Source organism: Muntiacus reevesi, chromosome 1 (genome assembly GCF_963930625.1).
Source record: "Muntiacus reevesi chromosome 1, mMunRee1.1, whole genome shotgun sequence".
Taxonomy (NCBI): domain Eukaryota; kingdom Metazoa; phylum Chordata; class Mammalia; order Artiodactyla; family Cervidae; genus Muntiacus; species Muntiacus reevesi.
Window position 1 is genome coordinate 271,543,213 of NC_089249.1, and position 22,983 is coordinate 271,566,195.

The following is a 22,983-nucleotide window of genomic DNA, read 5'->3' on the forward strand; positions in this document are numbered from 1 at the left end:
TATGTGGTACATTCCTTTTGATCTGTCTTTAACCATGGTGTCCCAGAGTACTTTGGCCTTTATACATAGTCTTTTAGCCTTAGCATGAATTTGTGGACCAGCTAGCAGTGCTCAAGCTAGTAATATAAAAAGACCAAAACCACAGAATTTTGGTGCTGTTTTTCCTTAGATGGAGATGGTTGGATGGCATCACTGACTCAATGGACATGAGTTTGAGTAAACTCCGGGAGTTGGTGATGGACAGGGAGACCTGGCATGCTGCAGTCCATCGGGTTGCAAAGAGTCAGACATGACTGAGCGACTGGACTGAACTGAGGACAGGTAGCATTAAGGTAAAAGCATTAAGGACTGTTCTGTTCAGGTAGCATCCATCTTCATGTAAGATATTCATTCAATCATTCTTTCAGTAGTATAAGATACCTATTATGTATTGGATACCATGTTAGGCTATGGGGAGGCAAATATGAATAAGACACCTTCCTGGTTCTCAAGCAATATATGGGTGATTTAAGCCATTTATATAACGGTTGGTCTTGCTTGCTTCTTAAGATCTTATTTGGATATACAATCGGCCACTTCATTTTTGAAAGTCAGTATAGATGATTGAAATATATATACGTGATTTTCCCATGACTGTTAAATTTGGTCTGAAGAGAAAGAAAGAAAGTGAAGTCGCTCAGTTGTATCTGACTCTTTGCAACCCATGGACTGTAGCCTACTAGGCTCCTCTATCCATGGGATTTTCCAGGCAAGAATACTGGAGTGGATTGCCATTTCCTTCTCCAGGGGATCTTCCCAACCCGGGTCTCCCGCATTGTAGGCAGACACTTTACCGTCTGAGCCACCAGGAACTCCATTGGCAGGTCGGTATAAAACCCCCATAGGATTTCTGCCATAAGTCGTATGAGGTCACTGCTGAACCACAGAGCAGGGCTTCTCACTTGCTTCGCACGGGGCATGTCATTCTTTCACACGAGCACACTGTAGAGTTAGTAAAGTACAGCGGAAAACATGTTCACTAGAAGAGCAAAGAACTAGAGCTCCAAGCATCCTTACCTTGTCCTGAAGAATCCCGGTCCAACACCCAAGATGAAAGGTTGCTGCTGAACCATGAAAGATGCTGGGATTCCTGGCCTTCAGAGGACAAGAATTCAATCCGGGGCCAGAGGCGAGGCTTGATCACTCAGAGCTTTTGTGTAATAAAGTTTTATTAAAGTATAAGACAGACAGAGGAAGCTGCTGACATAGGCATCAGGAGGGGGCAGACTGATGTGGAGTCTGAATTTTCTGCAGCATTCCCCTCACAGAGACCAGCTCCAGGCAGTGCCAGCCCAGGCAAGGGTGACCAGGAATGCACTACTTGGTGGGTGTTTAATTGATAACGAAGGTGGAAAATGTCCTCTTCCCCCTGCAGGAGACGTGGTGAAATCTGTATGATGCCATCTTTTTTCCCCTGTGCATTCTCCGGCCAGGCAGCCCAGACGGCACCTGACTGACTATAGGACCAGAAAGGAAGAGGGCAGTAGCACCCACAGTGCGGCCAGAAGGAACCTTTTGGTAGCAGTTGTGTAGATCTTTGCTGCCTAGGAGCTCTTCATCCCTGTGCCTCAGTGCAGGCCTTGATGAGGAACAGAAGTCCAGGGCAAGAGAAAAGTTAATTTGTTCTCTTATCTGAGTTTAGAAGGATCCCGTGCTCAAGGCTTCTTGGGCTTCAGATTCAAACACTGCAGTGTAGAGGGATCCCTGCACCATTGGATTCTGACTAAATATGTTGTAAATTACATGTCAGAGCATCAGCAGGTTAAAGATCTGTTTGGGTTTAAAAAGGGAAAGATTTCCACCTGAGAAGTTTAGAGAGAGATATATATATATATATATGAATATACTTCACAGTTAAAGAAAAAGTTGGGATATCTTGGGATAGAAAGGTAACAAGGCAAAAATGACTGAATTTACTATTGATGTTGACACCAGTTGCTAAAAAGATTGTTTTGGATTACTTTTCACTCATAGCCTGAGAGATAGTGAATGGGGAAAGGTACTCTTCCTGGGCCTTCTCCTCAGAACCCCATCACTCACCCTTCTTTTTGAATATTCTGTAAAGCAAAGCAGCAATCTCAGGCTTTATTCTTTATGGGTTCATTGGGGCTTCCCCTGTGACTCAACTGGTAAAGAATACAACCACGATGCAGGAGACCTGGGTTCGATCCCTGGGTTGGGAAGATCCCCTGGAGAAGGGAAAGGTTACCCACTCCAGTATTCTGGCCTGGAGAAACCGTCCATGGGGTTGCAAAGAGTTAGACACGACTGAGCGACTTTCACTTTCACCTTCTCACTTAGGTAGCTACTGACCACAGAACTAAGTTTTTTCCTTCAATAGTTCTTTGCACATGTGTTTTTCACAGTCCTCTGAGGTTCTCACCATGCAGGAGACACTTGTGCATGACACTTGGGAAAATACAGCAGTGCAAAGACAAACTCCCTATCTACACACACGCAGGCAGATTCTAGCCACTGCTGGAGGGTGTGGACTAGTGGTGTGAATATGCTGCTCAAACTACTGCACAATTGCACTCATCTCACACACTAAAGTAATACTCAAAATTCTACAAGCCAGGCTTCAGCAATACATGAACCGCACACTTCCAGATGTTCAAGCTGGTTTTAGAAAAGGCAGAGGAACCAGAGATCAAACTGCCAATATCCATTGGATCACAGAAAAAGCAAGAGAGTTCCAGAAAAACATCTATTTCTGCCTTATTGACTATGCCAAAGCCTTTGACTCTGTGAATCACAATAAACTGTGGAAAATTCTGAAAAAGATGGTCATACCAGACCACCTGACCTGCCTCTTGAGAAATCTGTATGCAGGTCAGGAAGCAACAGTTAGAACTGGACATGGACCAACAGACTGGTTCCAAATAGGAAAAGGTGTACGTCAAGGCTGTATATTGTCACCCTGCTTATTTAACTTATATGCAGAGTACATCATGAGAAATTCTGGGCTGGAAGAAGCACAAGCTGGAATCAAGATTGCCAGGAGAAATATCAATAACTTCAAATATGCAGATGACACCACCCTTATGGCAGAAAGTGAAGAAGAACTAAACAGCCTTTTGATGAAAGGGATGGAGGAGAGTGAAAAAGTTGGCTTAAAGCTCAACATTCAGAAGACTAAGATCATGGCATCTGGTCCCATCACTTCATGGCAAATAGATGGGGAAACAGTGGAAACAGTGGCTGATTTTATTTTTGGGGGGCTCCAAAATCATTGCAGATGGTGACTGCAGCCATGAAATTAAAAGACGCTTACTCCTTGGAAGGAAAGTTATGACCAACCTAGACAGCATATTAAAAAACAGAGACATTGCTTTGCCAACAAAGGTCTGTCTAGTCAAGTCTATGGTTTTTCCAGTGGTCATGTATGGATGTGAGAGTTGGGCTATAAAGAAAGCTGAGTGCCAAAGAATTGATGCCTTTGAACTGTGGTGTTGGAGAAGACTCTTGAGAGTCCCTTGGACTGCAAGGAGATCCAACCAGTCCATCCTAAACGGGATCAGTCCTGGGTGTTCATTGGAAGGACTGATGTTGAAGCTGAAACTCCAATACTTTGGCCACCTGATGGGAAGAGCTGACTCATTTGAAAAGACCCTCATGCTGGGAAAGATTGAAGGTGGGAGGAGAAGGGGACGACAGAGGATGAGATGGTTGGATGGCATCACTGACTCAATGGACTTGAGTTTGGGTGGACTCCAGGAGTTGGTGATGGACAGGGAGGCCTGGCGTGCTGCGGTTCCTGGGGTTGCAAAGAGTTAGACACGACTGAGCGACTGACTGAACTGACCTGATTCTGCTTAAGGACTCCAAGCGACAAAACAGCAACCTCCTTTTGTATAAACATGGAACTCATGTTCTTATGTTCTTTCAGAACTACCTTTTGGGACTTCTGTGCACTCTTGAAGCAACAGGACACCATAACTCTTGTTCCTTTTGGACGCATTCACCTTCTGGGAACATAACTGCATACTTGGTATATTGTAGGCTGTCACCAGCCTCCAGCATGGCTGATGGTCTTGTCTGGTGCTCATTGTTTCAGGAGCAAGTCTATGATACATCTTTCTTTAACATAGATTGTTCTCTGATTTGTGATAATATTTATTGAAGGTGCTTTCTAACTTTTATTACATGTTGCTTCATTTAAAAGATCATATTTAATTACCATATATCATTGATATTAAAACCACTTTTTTTGGGTATTTTAACAATTTTTAACAGGATGTGGTTTATAACCAATGGCATGCCATCATCTAGCTACCAGTATTCCTCCCTATTCATTAAAAATCTTCTTTCAAGACACATGTCTCAACTAGGGACACATTGGAGGCCCTTCACCCTGCCTATGTTTCTGGTACCTGCCATACTAAAGGAATTCAGGCATTCATGCTGCTTGGGTCCAACAGTTGTAAGAAAACCAGGGCTCCTTGTCTTATATCCTGACATATTATTGTGTCTCCCTTTTGAGAGAGGGAACAATGACATATTTAGATATGGGATAAAATCGATTCATGAATTTAGACTATCTCACAGGCTTCCCTGGTAGCTCAGTGGTAAGGAACCCACTGCCAATGCAAGTTCAATTTCTGGGTCGGGAAGATACCCTGGTAAAGGAAATGGCAAACCACTCCAGCATTCTTGCCTGGGATATCCCATAGACAGAGGAGCCTGACTATAGGCTACAATCCATGGAGTCACAAAGAGTTGAGCATAGCTCAGCGACTATTGATAAAAACAACAAACAGCATAGAGACTGCATCTAACCTTCAGTGAGAGCTGCAAAGTATATATTTTTCCACTATACACACGGACATATTTGAAAAATATTACAGGTAGAAAAGGCACTCCCATATGATAAGCTAAATGACTATGGAGAGGTGTAGGAATACAGTATATGGATAAAACCAAATGGAGGATCAGTTAATCAATATAAATCCTGAGCAGGAAGAGGCTATTTTGGGGTTGGGAACAGTTAATGAAAGATATGAGAAGTAAACTGGCTTTTGAAAGCAGTAAAGGATTTGGATAAGAAGAAATGGGGGTGAGGGAAAATAAGTTCTTTTCCCTAAATTTTTTTATACATGTATCTCCGGTAGAGGAATTCAAAGTGAATGCATATTTTTAGGCTCTGATCATGCACTTGAAAATATAGCATACATTTATGAAATTGACTGTTTTACTAAGAACCAATTAGAATACTTCTGCTTTTCTGGGAATTTTGAATATTTTTTACTAACTCCGGGTGGCAGAGGAAGACAGCAAAGCACTGACTCATCTCTGAGATAGTGCAGAAAGGATTAGCTGGGCAGACTTAATTCCAGAAAGGTTTCAAGGGGGCCTGGCTATCTTAGACCTGAATGTGAAATGAGTATAACCCATGACTCACAGAAAACTCTTGAAATGGGTAAAATGACTAAGCCATTCTCATCTGAAACAAGATGGACTAGGCCACACTTGGATTATTTAGCAGGAAATCACAAGGTCTTCTCAATAAACAAGCCACAGTTTGGGAAGATAGTGTCGCCTTCCCTTGTGGTTATGCCACTTATCTTTCATTTCATCACCCTGAGCCCCTTCTTCCTGCCCTCAAACTGTGAAATGCCATGTTACCTTCTGGGCTTCGCTGAGGGCTTATTTCTATTATTAAATGGGTCTGACTTCCCCCTTCCCTTTTCAGTCATTTCCTTCCTTCCTTGCTTCTTTTAACACTTTAAAGCTCAGTTTGAGCACTCCAGAACAGTTTTATTGATAAAGTTTGATGTTACGTGTTTATATTTTTAGTATAATTCTATACTTTAAAAACAAATGGTGACGACCCACTCTGCTCTCGTGAATACCAGATCATATTGCTTAACATTCTTGTTTACCTTTGGGTCTAGTGATTAAAAGGCCCACACAACACATTTTAAAAGTTTGCTTCCGTTTTGACAGTTTTTCCCTAGACTTGGGGCATCAGGTTCCTCTTCTATCCATCTGTCCGTTCCATTCTTTCTATCTGCTGGAGGAGCAGTTATCCACCATGCTGGACTCTAGATACTTTTATAAAATACTGGTCTCCAGGCCCTATCCAGAGTGATTTTAATTTATTGGTCCAAGATGTGGTTCAGAATCAGAATTCTTTAAATTGAGGCGTACATAATATATAACGTTATGGTAGTTTCAGATGAATAACATAATGATCTGATATTTATATACATTATGAAGTGCTCACCACAATGAGTCTAGTTAACATCTGTCATCACACATAGTTACACATTTTGTGTGTGTGATGAGATCTTTTAAGATTTACTCTGTGATGCTGTGCTGTCCTTACTCGCTCTGTCGTTTCCGACTCTTTGCGACCCCGTGGACTGTAGCCCGTCAGACTCCTCTGTCCATGGGGTTCCCCAGGCCAGAATACTGGAGTTGGTTGCCATGCCCTCCTCCAGGGGAAATGCCGACCCAGAAATGGAACTGAGGTCTCCTGCATTGTAGGTGGATTCTTTACCAGCTGAGCTAACTGGGAAGCCCAAGATTTACCTTTAGCAGCTTTTAAATATACAATATGGCATTATAAACTATAGTCACCATGCTGTGCATTACACTTTCATGATTTATTTATTTTACAACTGGAAGTTTGTATCTTTTGACCACCTTATCTTTTTTGCCCACTCCTCACCATCTGCCACTGGAAACTACCAATCTACTTCCTTTATCTAAAGGATTTTTTAAAACTCCTCAAGGAATTGTAGAACCAGATTTGCGAAACACTGTGTTAGTCTTGAAACTTGGTCAGAACCAGTGAGAGCCTCTAGATCTGAGGTCAAGGCTGGTCCAGTTTAGTAAGTCATGAGGCAGAATTTCTCTGGCAGCTATTGAAACAAAGAATTGCAGTGGATATCCAGAACATTCTTGGGCCCCAATGCTGAATTATCCCTAAATTAGGGATTCTGAGTTCTTTGTTTCTGGCCGCTAACTATAGAGTGGCCCATGCAGTCACCCTTGCAGCTAACATATACAGTACCTTTAAGAAGACAGAAAAAGTTACTCCTTATTTAGGGCACTTTGCTGTTTTCTGGGAAACTGTTGGAATAAGTATACAAATTTATGATGACTTTGTAAATGGTACCCCATGGAGTTGTGCAGTGCATAGCCTGTACAACCACACCCTTTGACCCATCACATTCTTGTGTTTCTGTTTAAACAAGTCATGACCAGAACTAGTGACTTGGGGATGCAGACAATTGTTGGCATAGCAACTAAGATAAAAGGCAAATTTAAAGTCTGAGATAATGGGTTAAGATGTTCTTGAAAGGCTCCCTGCCTCATGGCTCTGTCACATTGCTTAATTTAGCCCAGGTTGCTAGGGAAATGAATTCAAAATTGACCAAGGCAGTGTCTAGAAGCTGTGTGTGAAAAATAAGTAGAATTCATGGTAAATATACCCTTTGCTTGACAACCTTGGATGGATTTATTTGCTTACCGAGAGTTGAACACTAAGATAACCTGCCCAGCCTTGACAAAATTGCTGAGTAAGGCATACTTCTTTTCAGGTTCCTCAGCATCTTCTTTTTTGCTTAATTTTTTTTAGCATGCTGATAAGTTTAATTAATTAATTTTTATTCAATTTATTTAAATTGAAAAAACAAAACAAAAACAGTTCACCCATTTCTCCCACTCCCCACCACCCCACCCCTGGCAACTACCAATCTAGTCTCTGTATCAGCTATGCTATGAATGGAATAACTTCCCTCTAAGCTCTGTTGGTAAAGAATCTGCCTGCAATGCAGGAGACCCCAATTTGATCCGTGGGTTGGGAAGATCCCCTGGAGAAGGGAAAGACTACCCACTCCAATATTCTGGCCTGGAGAATTCCATGGACTATATAATCCATGGAGTTGCAAAGAGTCAGACACAACTGAGCAACTTTCATAACACACAATGAATAGAATATTTTGACAGAAGGATTTAGCTATGAACCTCACTGCTGGCCAGTGGGTTCCATGGATGGTCCCTGCCTTCACTGTAGTTGCAGTTAGGCAGGCCTGATGGTATAATTGTGCTGTCCACTAGAACTTTCTGTGGTGACAGAGATGATCTGTAATCTGTGCTATCCAGTAAAATATGGATGTGTATGTGTATGTATGTGTGTGTACATCATTAACTGTGTGTGGCTATAGAGCACTTGAAATATGACTAGAGAAACTAGGAATTGAACTTCTAATTTTAAATGCTTTTAATTAATTTCATTTAAAATTTAAATAGCTACAGGTGACTAGTGGCAACCATACTGGACAGTGAAGGTCTGAGAGAGATATCTTCTCTAGACAGTGAGAAAACTCATGCTTACTACGCACCTTCCCATTGTCAGCAATGGTTTTTTTTTTTTTTATGATCTTTAATCCTCAGGAAACATTGCAAGGTAGGTATTGTCTCCATCTCATAGATTGAAAATAACTGCAGCTCAGGGAAGCAATGGTCCATGTTGTAAGACTGATAAATGATCAAATCAGCATTCAAACTTTGGTCTCTTTGATTCTAAAGCCTGTGCTTGAAGTTTACTTGGGGAGGGGGTCTTCCCTGTGAAGAGTTATTATAGAATCTAAGTTTAAAATTAAAGCAATAATGGCCACCATCAAAACACACCCTTCAGTTGCCACTGTGTGATAAAAAGAATTGTCCAGAGAGAGTGAGAAGGGAATGTGTGCCATGGACACAGACACACAGACGCAACAGACACACAGACAGAACACGTGCAGTGCACAGGAGGGTGGTGTTGGAGCTGGGCAGTGCCAGGAAGCGAAGGGGCCAAAGGCACTGTGCCGCTGGAAGTTCTCCTCAGCACGGCCTCCTCGATTTGTCATGCGCAGAATCACATACTCCATCCCTACTCTTTTCTTTTCTCCATCAGATTAAAATCGGGCTTTAGTGCTCCAAACAGAACTGTCAGAGGCTGACTGGTTGGCAGCTGCTTAGGACTGAGTCAAGTGGATCTGGGAGTTGCCAGCTTCTTTTCATTGGAGCCCAAACCCTGCCAAAGGCAGGACCTCAGTTCTCTCCTCACTCCCACTTCCTTTCTGTGTTTCTTAAGATGTCCAGAGTCCCTTATTCACTGTCCTGTGTGTCCTGATTCATTCACAGCTGTTCCCCACATCTAGGGAATATGCATTTATCCTCAAGGCTGTGGTTCTCAAGACCTGGCTACATCAGAAAAAACTGTTGCACTTTAAAAAGTCCAGCTGCCAAGGATCTGCCCAAACAAAGTTTGGATTTCTAGGAGTGGAGTCCCATCATCAGTATGTTCTGCTAGTTTCCTGGGTGGCTCCGATGTGCAGGCAGGGCTGAGAAGCACAGTCTGCCTATGAGCCATCTGCGTGTCTCCCAGAGTTGCACTGCTCTCAAATGTTTTGAACCTAGGGCACTTGGTAGGTAAAGGCTGTGGGTGGAAAGGGTGAGTGTTGCAGGTGGTAAGAAACAAGCAGTTGAAAAGTGCCTCTGAAGGACCCTGCAGGTGAGGAAGACAAAAAAAGAGATGTGGAGGGGTCCTTCAGGGGGCTTCTGTCACAAATCATTAGATGGGTGGAAAGCAGGAATCCCTGATAAAAAAAGAGAGCTTCAGAATGATTTATCAATAGTGACGTTTCTTCCATTTGACATCATTTGTTGAGAATATTTTGTACCAGCCCGTGCTGTAGGGGCACAAAGATAGATCAGAAAGGCCCTTTCATGGAGAAGGTCATCAGGTCTGGAATCAACAAAAAGAAGAGAAAAATTAGGGAAAAACAAAAAAACCCCTCCTTTGACCAAGTAAGAATCACCTTTGTTTAACTCTGTTTGTGTACATTTGCCATGTATTCCCAACACAACCAGCTCCCAGACACATCATGTGTCAGATTCTCTTTGCTGTAGTTGTGTTCAGTTGCAGCAGTATCCTCTTGTTTATATCTTCTTAGCCTTCATGTGGTCTGTTTGTGCATAGTTTAACCAAACTGAAAGGACCCTTAGTGCCTTGTCCACCTGCAGCTTCTCCTAAAAGGATTGTGTGTGAAGTAAGTCTATAATAGGTTTTGGAAACGCATTAAATAAGTCCACTCCTCTTCTTTGACACCCCCTTGCCAACTCATTCCCTCTACCACATCATGATTAACAAGTTTCCACTTCTAACCATAGCCTAAATCAAAGTATTTTCTGTGCTTTGATGGGGCTGTACTTTGGAGAATTAAAGAAAAAGTTCCCTGTTGGTCTCAGGAGTCTGTGTTTGGACGAGCAGCACAATGTCCTCGTCTGCCCTGGAGGCTACATCAAGCGTGTCTCTGTGGTTCCGTGCCTGCTTGCCATGTGCTTCAGTGTCAGTATTCACTTAAAAAGCTGTCTTCATTTTATCATGAGTGTAGTGCTCGGGGTGGGGGCCCTGCACAGGAGAAGGCGGGTTCTTGGAAGCTGATGAGTCCTCCTATCCTCTGGGCACTTGTCTTCCTCCCTCTTTGCACCTTCATAAACACAAACAAGGCATCAGTTAGTTTCATCTGTCTTTGTATTTTATGTAAATGGGATCATGCATTATGTACCCTTTTGTGTCTGGCTTCTTTCGTTTAACTCTGCTTGTGATGTTGGTGTGTGTGGTTGTAGATCATTTACCATCATCGTGGTAGAGTTTTCCACTTTGTGAATATTTATCCACTCACCCGCTAATGTGTATTTGGGATTGTTTTCAATTTGAGGTTATTGCAATTGCTGCTATGAACAATCTGGTAAAAGTAATCCAGTGAATGTGTATACAAATTTCAGTTGGGAGTATACCTAAAATTGGAGTTGTTGGGCAATAGGGAATGTGTATATTCAGTTTAAATAGGTACTGCCAAACAAATTTCCAAAACGGCTGTACTAATTTTCCTGTCCACCAGCAGTGTATGAGAACTCTGATACTTCCACTTGGCCTTTCCTATCTTTTCATTTTAGGCATCCTGGTATGTGTGTAGGATCACACTGTGAATTTAATTTTCAATTTCTTGGTGACTATTGAAGTTGATCATCTCATGTTTATTGGGGGCTTTCCATGTGTCCGCGTGGTAGAAAATCTGCAATGCAAGAGATGCAAGAGACATGAGTTTGATCCCTGGGTTGGAAAGATCTCCTTGAGTAGGAAATGACAACTCACTCCAATACTCTAGCCCAGAAAATTCCATGGATAGAGGAGCCTGGTGGGCTACAGTCCAGGTGGTCACAAAGAGTCAGATACAACTAAGCGACTGAGCATGCGCACACATGTTTATAAATATGTAAATAATTTCTATAATTTCCATCTATAAATAATTTCTGTTGCTTATTTTATTATGGCTATTTTAATAACACAGAGACAGATTTTGTATCCTACTTTTTCACTAGCAGTTTTCATAACATTTTTGCTGCTTAATGTCATGGAAAAATCAAATTCCTTTTTCTTAGGCTAACCTAATACAATCATTTTCTTAAATTGTTCAGTTACCTGGTCATAAAAGAAACAACTCAAAGTAAAGAGGATTTCACTGAAATTGAATGACTTAATATATAATAAATGTGAACAGATTGAAGGAAAATTACGCAGTTATTTTGGAATGTATGATTGATATGTCTTTAGATATTTTGCATCATTTATATCTTCCTCAAAAGATGATCAGTGCTGAGAGAAAGAACAAGCTAGAGAGACCTTATCCTGATGAAGTTTGCTTTCTGAATGAAATTACTGTTCTGGAGTTGATATGCCATTGGTAAAATTTGATTCAAATCAAATGAGCTATTGTTTTAGAAGCCTTTTCTGTTATTGGAAATCAAGGCTGCCAAGCTATTCTGTGAAGTGCAGTGATGGAACTTCAGAGAAGGCTTCCACAGTTAGGTGAGTTGGGTAAACTCGTTAAGCCAACAGATTCGATCATTTGGGGCTTTGCTGAAGACCACATGGGCAGCGTGATGGTTGAGAATAGAAAAGCTGGAGGATAGCAAGAGTCACAGAAATCTACCAAGCAAGATTATCTGGCCCTATCTTCATTTTTCTGTTCTAAGAAAATGCCAGACGAATTTATTGCCTGCCAGTTAGTGACAACAGAATATAGGAAAGACTGGCTCTACTTGTGGGAGAAAAACATTTTAGTTAGTCATATATTGCTGACTGAACCACTTTATCATTTGAAGCATCAATGGGATTTAAAATGATCCTAAATCTTTCCAAATGCCTTGTTGGGGCATTTTTCTAGACAGGGAACATTCTTAAGAAAATGTCTAAATCAAGGACAGCCTTCTCCTAACTTTGATTCCTTTGACCTCTACTCCCTGGGGAAGAGTACACACAGCGCAGATCTCTCTCTTCACATGTTGGTTCTTGCTCCTGTGTGTTCAGGGCTGGATGAGCAGTAAATGAATCAGTGCTGTCCTGAGGCCCGACCATCGACCCTCTCATCCTTGTCCCTGTCATTCTAGAAGTGCTGTCCTCCTGTGAGTTTTGGAGGCTTTGGAGTTTTGGAGAGACCTTTTAAAAATACATGTAAACTTGAGAGAGGACCCACTTAAAATAGTTCTCATTTGACATCTTAGTAAGATTTTGCTAAAATAAATCCTGCAGAGGAAAAAGGAGGAGATGAGAGGGAAGGTATGAGAGAGTAAATGGATGAGAGAGCCAGTTTTAAAGTCCAGTCGTGACTATGTCCACAAAATTTACTAAAAAATAACACTTCTAAAAGTATACATACATACAGTTCTCATCCAAGAAGCCTCACAGATTTGGGGGTAGAATGTATTTTGGGATGGACATCAAGAAATGTGATCAAATACAGTTTCTGCCATTATTAAATTGGCCCTCAGGTCAAACATAGGGTTTTTGTGTGTGTGTGTGTGTGTGTCTCCATTTTTTTCCCCATTTCCCTCCTAGAGATAATGGGTTTGACAACAAATTGGAAGGGAGGCAATTAATTATTTCTCTTTGTTACTGGCCTTTGCTTCTAAAATTTCTTCTGGCTCATCCAACTGGCAAATTCCCTGTGCCTCTAAACACCTCATGTTTAAAAAATATTTTGAGAACATTGTTTCAAGGCTTTTCCCATTCTGTCTTGAAGATCCCTGGTTATATGTTCTAGAAAAATTTGATACAAATAATAAACAGGTAAAAAGAGTCCACCAGAAAGACCACCTTATAGAACTCACCTTGAGCTCCAGATTTGCTCTCTGACACCCCTTTTTCTCCTTCCTTTCTGGAAATGCCTGAATTATACCTTTATGGATGGTAAACTTTGTGTTTCAAGGAAGGAAAGACTAGGATATGCTTGACTTTTGCTGAAGGGTGATAGCAGATGTTATTACCTGGAAGATATATTGCCATTTGGTTTGAAAGAAATCAGGGCTTTCATTTCAGATAATCTTGTCTTAGATAATTCATAGCTGATCCAGGGCCTTTGGCTCTTTCATTGACAGTAAGCCATATTTTAACTCATCCCTAGATGTACAAAGTCTATTTGACTCAGTGAGTCACTAATTGCCTTTAAGGTTTCATTAAAAGCAAAGACATCACTGAAGAGCTTGTATTAGTCACACTTTGATCCAAGTTCACTTAGACATTTGAGGGAAGAATGGACAATGTAACCAGTGTCAAAAAAGAGAGGCTAGTGCAGCTGTTGGATTCTCAACTCTACATGTCCAACAAGCATGGAAAATGTGAAGGACCTGTTGGAATGGCATCTGGTTGGCCAGGGTGACGGCTGCAGGGACGGTTACATTACTGAAGATGATGATTTGTGTAAACTCTCGTGTTGGCCAATTCAGCCTCCTCTCCTTGTCTTCACTTCTACTACAACATTCTTTGCTGTCATTCCATCCAGGTAAACAGCACATCTGCTTAAGTCAGAGTTTCTTTTGAAGGACACAGCTCATTCAAAAGCTATTTGTGTTCAGATATTACTTAAGTATTTTAAATAGCCCAGCCATGATGAAATAACTAGCATAGCAGAATCTAAAGTAGTTTGGGCCAGCTTATTAAGTTGTTATGATGCACATTACAGGCTCATTTGCTGTAATTAATTAGTGGAGCAAGGATAGAGCCTCAGCATTAATTGCTTCTATCTAACAAATATTTTCGAAAAGAGTTAATTTATTAAGAAGAGAACAACTGGAAAGAGTACATATGCAAGATGCTCCTTATATTCTCCCTTCACTTTGCATTCTTTTCCAATGTCATCTAGAACTAACGCCAAAGAAAAGGTGTCCTTTTCGTCATAGGGGACTGGAATACGAAAGTAGGAAATCAAGAGGTACCTGGAGTAACAGGCAAGTTTGCCCTTGGAGTACAAAATGAAGCAGGGAAAAGGCTAACAGAGTTTTGCCAAGAGAATGCACTGGTCATAGCATACCACCTCTTCTAACAACACAAGAGACAATTCTACACATGGACATCACCAGATGGTGAACACCGAAATCAGACCGAGTGTATTCTTTGCAGCCGAAGGTGGAGATGCTTTATACAGTCAGCAAAACAAGTTGGGGAGCTGACTGTAGCTCAGATCATGAACTCCTTATTGCCAAATTCAGACTTAAATTGAAGAAAGTAGGGAAATCCACTAGACCATTCAGTATATGACCTAAATCAAATCTCTTATACAGTGGAAGTGACAAATAGATTCAAGGAATTAAATCTGATAGACAGAGTGCCTGAAGAACTAAGGATGGAGGTTTATGATATGGAATAGGAGGCAGTGATCAAGACCATCCCAAGAAAAAGAAGTGAAAAAAGGCAAAATGGTTGTCTGAAGAGGCCTTACAAGTAGCTGAGAAGAGAAGAGAAGCTAAAGGCAAAGGAGAAAAGGAAAGATAGAGCTATCTGAATACAGAGTTCCAAAGAATAGCAAGGAGAGAATAGAAAGCCTTCCTCAGTAATCAATGCAAAGAAATAGAGGAAAACAACAGAATAGGAAAGACTAGAGATCTCTTCAAGAAAACTAGAGATACCAAGGGAACATTTCATGCAAAGATGGGGACAATAAAGGACAGAAACAGCAACAACCTAACAGAAGAAGAAGATATTAAGAAGAGGTGGCAAGAATACACAAGAACTATACAAAACAGATCTTAATGACCCAGATAGCCACAATGGTGTGATCATCCAACTCGAGCCAGATATCCTGGAGTCTGAAGTCAAGTGGGCCTTAGGAAGCATCATTATGAACAAAGCTAGTAGAGGTGATAGAATTCCAGTTGAGTTATTTCAAGTCTTAAAAGATGATGCTGTTAAAGTACTGCCTTCAATATGCCAGCATATTTGGAAAACTTAGCAGTGGCCACAGGACTGGAAAAGGTTGGTTTTCATTCCAATCCCAAAGAAAGGCAATGCCAAAGAATGTTCAAACTACCGCACAATTGCATTCATCTCACACACTAGCAAAGTAACACTCAAAATTCTCTAAGCAAGGCTTCAACAGTAAGTGATTCGAGAACTTCCAGATGGTCAAGCTGGATTAGGAAAGGCATAGGAACCAGAGACCATATTACCAACACCCACTGGATCATAGAAAGAGAGTTACAGGAAAATATCGACTTCTGCTGTATTGATTATGTCAAAGCCTTTGACTGTGTGGATCACAATAAACTGTGGAAAATTCTACAAGAGATTCGAATACCAGACCACCTGACCTGCTTCTTGAGAAATCTGTATGCAGGTCAAGAAGCAACAGTTAGAGCCGGACATGGAACAATGGACTGCTTCCAAATTGGGAAAGGAGTATGTACAGGTTGTATACTGTCATGCTACTTATTTAACTTCTATGCAGAGTACATGATGCAAAATGCCAGATTGGATGAAGCAGAAGCTGGAATCATGATTGCCAGGAGAAATATCAATAACCTCAGATATGCAGATGACACCACTCTTATGGCAGAAAGTGAAGAGGAACTGAAGAGCCTCTTGATGAAAGTGGGAGAGGAGAGTGAAGCAGTTGGCCTAAAAGTCAACATTCAGGAAACTAAGATCATAGCATCTGGTCCCATCACTTCATGGCAAATAGATACAGAAATAATAGAAACAGTGAGAGTCTTTATTTTTTTGGGCTCCAAAATCACTGCAGATAGTGACAGCAGCCATGAAATTAAAAGATGCTTGCTCCTTGGAAGAAAAGCTATGACCAACCTAGACAGCATGTTAAAAAGCAGAGACATTACTTTGCTGACAAATATCCATCTAGTCAAAGCTATGGTTTTTCTAGTTGTCATGTATGGATGTGAGAGTTGGAGTATAAACAAATCTGAGTGCAGAAAAATTGATGCTTTTTAACTGTGGTGTTGGAGAAGACTCTTGAGAGTCCCTTGGACGGCAAAGAGATCAATCCTAAAAGAAATCAGTTCTGAATAGTCATTGGAAGGACTGATTCTGAAGTTGAAGCTCCAATACTTTGGTTACATGATGCAAAGAATCGACTCATTTGAAAAGACCCTGATGCTGGGAAAGATTGAAGGCAAGAGAAGAAGGTGATGACAGAGGATGAGATGGTTGGATGGCATCACTGACTCGATGGACATGAGTTTGAGTAAATTCCAGGAGTTGGTGATGAAGAGGGAGGCCTGGCGTGCTATAGTCCATGGGGTTGCAAAGAGTCAGACATGACTGAATGACTGAACTGAACTGATTATTTTAAAAAATATTTTTTAAAGTTCCAAATATAAACAAGCATTGTGTTCCTTTGCCAGTAGCCTTTTTGACTAAACTGACATATCCTAAATCACTATCTTTACATGTTTTTTTTTTTTTTTTTTCTCCCAGTGGTTCCTGGCTGACTTTTGTGCTTTAAAATCTTTCAAATCCTTAGAGTGTTTAGCAGACAGAGATGGAAGAAGGATGGGACTCAATTTTCTCCCCCCCTTGTCCAGCCTCCAGAGTAGGATGAGATGACTAGTATAATTTTGCAATCAAAATAGCAGTACAAAATCCATAGTTAAAATATACACAATATGTTGATATTAGTTTCCCAATCTAGTGTTAGTATTTTTTATGGATATCTGTTTTTTTTTACATGTCAACACACAAACAGTAACAATTATTTAATTATTTAGCTCTTAATAGTTTTCAAAGGGGCTATTTTTTTTTTTCATTTAGTCATCTCTCAAACACTGAAACAGACTAGGCAAAATGCTATTTCCTTCCATTTCCAAATAAAGGAACTGAGATGAAAAGATGCTAAGGGATTTGGCTAAAAGCATAAAACTGCCTTCAGAGGAAATCAGAAACAGGACTGGATAGCTGATGGTCATATGGTGCATACTCTTCTACACAACTGTTGCCAAAAATTTTAAGCATACAGAAAACTATTGTTTCAGATGCCCATGTTTCTACTTCCATCGGTTCAACAAATGTTAGCCTTCTGTTTGTTTGCTTCAGGTCATTTTTTGGGGGGGATTTGTAACCTAGATACCATATTAAAAAGCAGAGACATTACTTTGTCAAAAAAGCTCTGTCTAGTCAAGGCTATGGCTTTTCCAGTGGTCATGTATGGATGTGAGAGTTGGTCTATAAAGAAAGCTGAGTGCTGAAGAATTGATGCTTTTGAAATATGGTGTTGGAGAAGACTCTTGAGAGTCCATTGAACTGGAAGGAGATCCAACCAGTCCATCCTAAAGGAGATCAGTCCTGGGTGTTCATTGGAAGGACTGATGTTGAAGCTGAAACTCCAATACTCTGGCCACCTGATGCAAAGAGCTGACTCATTGGAAAAGACCCTGATGCTGGGAGGGATTGGGGGCAGGAGGAGAAGGGGACGACAGAGGATGAGATGGTTGGATGGCATCACTAACTCAATGGACATGGGTTTGGGTGGACTCTGGGAGTTGGTGATGGACAGGGAGGCATGGCGTGCTGCGGTTCATGGGGTCGCAAAGAGTCGGACACGACTGAGAGACTGAACTGCACTGAACTGAACCAAGCATTGCCAATGCACCTAATATCCTTTCTCCATCTTTTTTCCATCCCTCTTACCCTCCCTTGTTGTTGTTGTTCAGTTGCCCAGCCATGTTCAACTCTTTGTGACCACATGGACTGCAGCATGCCAAGCTTCCCTGTCCTTCAGTATCTCTTGGAATTTGCTCAAACTCACGTTCATTGAATCAATGATGCCATCCAACCATCTCATCCTCTGTCATCTCCTTCCCCTGCCTTCAATCTTTTCCAATGAGTAGGCTCTTTGCATCAGGTGGCCAAAGTATTGGAGCTTCAGCTTCAGCATCAGTCCTTCCAATGAATATTAAGGGCTGATATTTCCTTTAGGATTGACTGGTTTGATCTCACTGAGGTCCAAGGGACTCTCAAGAGTCTTCTCCAGCACCACAGTTTGAAAGCATCAGTTCTTTGGCACTCAGCCTTCTTTATGGTCCAACTCTCACATCTGTACATGACTACTGGAAAAACCATAGCTTTGACTCTACAGACCTTTGTTAGCAAAGTGATGTCTCTGCTTTTTCATTCACTGTCTAAGTTTGTCATAGCTTTTCTTCCATGTAGAAAACATCTTTTAATTTCATAGCTGCAGTCGCCATCTGCAGTATTTGGGGCCTAAGAAAATAAAGTCCATCTCTGTTTCCTTCTTTTCCCCATCTATTTGCCACAAAGTGGTGGGACTGGATGCCATGATCTTAGTGTTTTGAATGTTGGGTCTTAAGCCAATGTTTTCACTCTCCTCTTTCACCTTCAAGAGGCTTTTTAGTTCCTCTTTACTTTCTGTCATAACGATGATGTCTTTAGATGCTTTCCTGAAATTCCCTGCTTATCTGAAGATACTGATATTTCTCCCAGCAATCTTAATTCCAGCTTGTGATTCATCCAACTCAGCATTTTTCATGATATATTCTGCATGTAAGTTAAAACAGCAGGGTGACAGTATACAGCCTTGATGTACTCCTTTCTTAATTTTGTACCAGTTTGTTGTTCCATGTCTAGTTCTAATTGTTGCTTCTTGTCCTGCATACAGGTTTCTCAGGAGGCAGGTCAGGTGGTCTAGTATTCCCATCTCTTGAAGAATTTTCCACAGTTTGTTGTGATCCACAGAGTCAAAGGTTTCAGCACAGTCAATGAAGCAGATGTTTTTCTGAAATTCCTTTGCTTTTTCTATGATGCTGGCAGTTTGATCTCTGGTTCCTGTGTCTTTTCTAAATCCAGCTTGTACATTTGGAAGTTCTCCGTTCATGTACTATTGATGCTTAGCTTGAAGGATTTTGCACACTACCTTGCTTACATATGAGATGAGTGCAATTGTGTGGTATTTTGAACATCCTTTGCCATTGCCTTCCTTTGGGTTTGGAATGAAAACTGACATTTTCCAGTCCTTTGGCAACTGCTCAGTTTTCCAAATTTTCTGGCATATTGAGTGCAGCACTTTCACAGCATCATTTCTTAGGATTTGAAATAGCTCAGCAGGAATTCCATCACCTCCACTCGTTTTGTTTGTAGTAATGCTTTCTAAAGCCCACTTGACTTCAGACTCAGGATGTCTGGCTCTAGATGAGTGACCACGCCTTTCCAGTTATCTTGGTCATTAAGACCTTTTTTGCATACTTCTTCTGTGTATTCTTGCCACCTATTAATCTCTTCTGCTTCTGTTAGGTTGTTGCTGTTTCTGTCCTTTATTGAGCACATCTTTACATGGAATGTTCCCTTGGTATCTCTAATTTTCTTGAAGAGATCTCTAGTCTTTCCCATTCTATTGTTTTCCTCTATTTCTTTGCACTGATCACTGAGGAAGGCTTTCTTATCTCTCCTTGCTATTCTTTGGAACTCTGCGTTCAGATCACTCTATCTTTCTTTTTATCCTTTGCCTTTAGCTTCTCTTCTTTTCTCAGCTGTTTCTTATTCCTCCTCAACCAACCATTTTTGCTTTTTGCATTTCTTTTTCTTGGGAATGGTTTTGATCACTGCCTCCTGTGCAATATTACAAACCTTTATCCGTAGTTCTTCAGGCACTCTGTCTATCACATCTAATCCCTTGAATCTCTTTGTTATTTCCACTATATAATCATAAGGAATTTGATTTAGGTCATATCTGAATGGTCTAGTGGTTTTCCGTACTTTCTTCAATTTGAGTCTGAGTTTTGCAATAATAAGCTCATGATCTGAGCCACTCTCAGATCCTGGTCTTGTTTTTGCTGACTATATTGAGCTTCTCCATCTTTGGCTGCAAATAGTGCAATCAGTCTGATTTTGGTATTGACCATCTGGCTATGTCCATGTGTAGAATCATCTTTTGTGTTGTTTGAAGAGGTTGTTTGCTATGACCAGTGCATTCTCTTGGCAAAACTGTTAACCTTTACCCTGCTTCATTTTGAACTCCAAGGTCAAACTTGCCTGTTGCTCCTGGTTGAGAAGTATTCCCATAAATATTTTGAGAGTATTACTCTATATATCTATGTCTATGAACATAAATAGAATTGTTGTGTTTTTAAATTTCACATATGTAGAATTATACGTACCATTTCCAATTTCACATTGGTCCTTTCTCTTTGGTAACATTTCTGAAATTTTCCCATGTACCTCCAATTCATTCTTTTCAGCAGTTGCATAGTATTCCATTCTATGAATAAGCCACTGTCTGTTTCATATAGTTCTTATTTATGGACATTTAGGTTATTGTCCATTTTTCGCTGTTTCAAAAAATGCAAGAAAAAACCTCTTTGTATAGTTCTCCTTGTCCACAAGTATGGTAATTTCTCTAGGTCTGAAGTTTATACCTAGATGTTCAATTAATGTCCTGTGTACATTTTCAGCTTTTCTAGGTATTATCCTAATTTTTCTCCAAGTTAATTGTACCAATTTGTTCTCTCATAAGCAATACATAAATTCTCTTTTTCCACAAACTTTCCAACTATTGGTATTATCAACTTTTGTATTGTTCTTCTCCATATCCTGTACCATTGGTGTGTAATGATTTCTCCTTGTTTTAGTTTAATCCTTGTAAGTTTGCTTATCTTTTCTGGTATTTATTGATCATTGAGGTATCTTCTTCCACAAATTAACTGATTATATTGTTTGCTTGATTTGTTTTTTCTATTAAACTTTTTGCATTTTTCTTATTGTTTATAGGAATTTCATATGTACTATAGATACTTTAGCAATTGTATACCTTGCAAATATCTTCTCCCATAATGTCTCTTGTCTTATCCTTGCTTATGGTGACTTTTTTGATACAGGAGATTTTGATTGTAGTGTTCAAGATGAGTTATCAGTATTTTCCCTTACATTTTATTGTGTTCTGCCTTTTAAGAATTCTTCCCTAGACCGATTTCATAAATATATTCACCCATATATTTTTCTAAAAACTTAAAGCTTTACATTTCACAGACGGATCTTACATTCATTTGAACTTACTTTTGTGGATGATGAGAAATATAGAGATTTATTTTTATCTTTTCCTTATGGAAACCAGTTGTCCCATCTACAGAATAATCCATATTTAAACCTTTGATTTTTAAGAATTTGCTTTTTATTTTCTATCAAATTTGTATGTGTACAAAGTATAGGTATTTAAGAAATCTACAGTCTTTTTAAAAAATGAAAGTTCCTTGCTATTACACTTCTTACCATTTCCCTGCCCTTAGATACAAACACTATTTTACTCTTTATAAAATTAACAAAACCCATTTTATCTCTTAATAATATGCTTGTGTTTTCAATTCCTAATTTTTCATTTTGGGAATTAATTTTTTAATTTTGGAAGATGAGGGTTCTTCCCTGTTGCTATTCTTGTAAAATAGTGTAATTGTAATTGTATTATTGTTCTATTCCAGATTTAAATTATTTTAACATGTAAACTCTGTGTATAAATGAACTATGTACTGCAAGAATTACTTTTCCTTTTCTGCATATTTTTGGTATGTTTTTCCTGGAATCAGTGTCTTATTCATATTTTTTCCTATGTTCTTATCATAATTATATTCAACTTTTCTCTAATTTATATAAATCTCCTCTCATGTTTAAACACTTACATTTTCTGACAGTATCATCTTGAATTTTTTTATTGAGATATAATTTACATTACATTTTATTAGTTTCAAATATAACATGCTAACTTTATATTTGTATATATTACTAAATGGTCACCACAATAAGGCCAGTTAACATCTGTTGCAACACATAGTTGCAATTTTTTTTTCTTGTTTGCTAATGAAGTATTTATTAAACCAAAATTACAATAATACTATTTCAGGAGAGTAGAAACAGAAAGGCACCCTCATCTTCCAAAGCTTGAAGTTAAAGAATAATGCCTGAACACAAGCATTTTATTAAGAGATAAATTGGTTCTTAAGTTTATAGAGAGTGAAAGAGTATTTGGAAGCACCTGATGTGTGTTTGGCATCTTTTTCTTGCCTGGGAGAGCTGGGCTGGAGACACTCAGAAGGCATTAGTGAGGAAAGAGGTCAGTAAGTGGGAGGAGCTGATAATTCGGAAGACCAAGGATACACACATTTCCTGTGAACTGGGTGAAGGTAGCCAGGCTTGCATTGCCTTCCAGGCAGACTTTCTCAGGAGCTTCCTTCCAGGCAAGGAGCCCCCAGTGATAGGAGAGGATGGGTGTGCTTTGAGGGTCAAGATATGGGAGGTATACAAGAGATCAACTGTAAAGTGAATTTTTGCCATGTGGAGGCTCCAAGGTAGCCGGCAGCCCCTCAGATGACTGATGCTTACTTGTGAGTGCCCCCCACCCAGAAGACACCCGTGGTCAGATTTCACCAACACCACGGAGGGGCCGGTGGAGGTGTTCACAGTCATAACGAGTTTGCCACACAAAGAACCACTTTGTAAATACTCCTGGAGGAAATACTCAAATAAGACAAAAAAACAAAAACAAAAAACTCTAGGAGATACAGCCAAAGATATAAGAAATAAAGATGAGTAAAGAGATGTACTAAAGTTTATTTGTCCAAAAATTTATCAGGGGCTGAAAGGGAAGAAAACAAAAC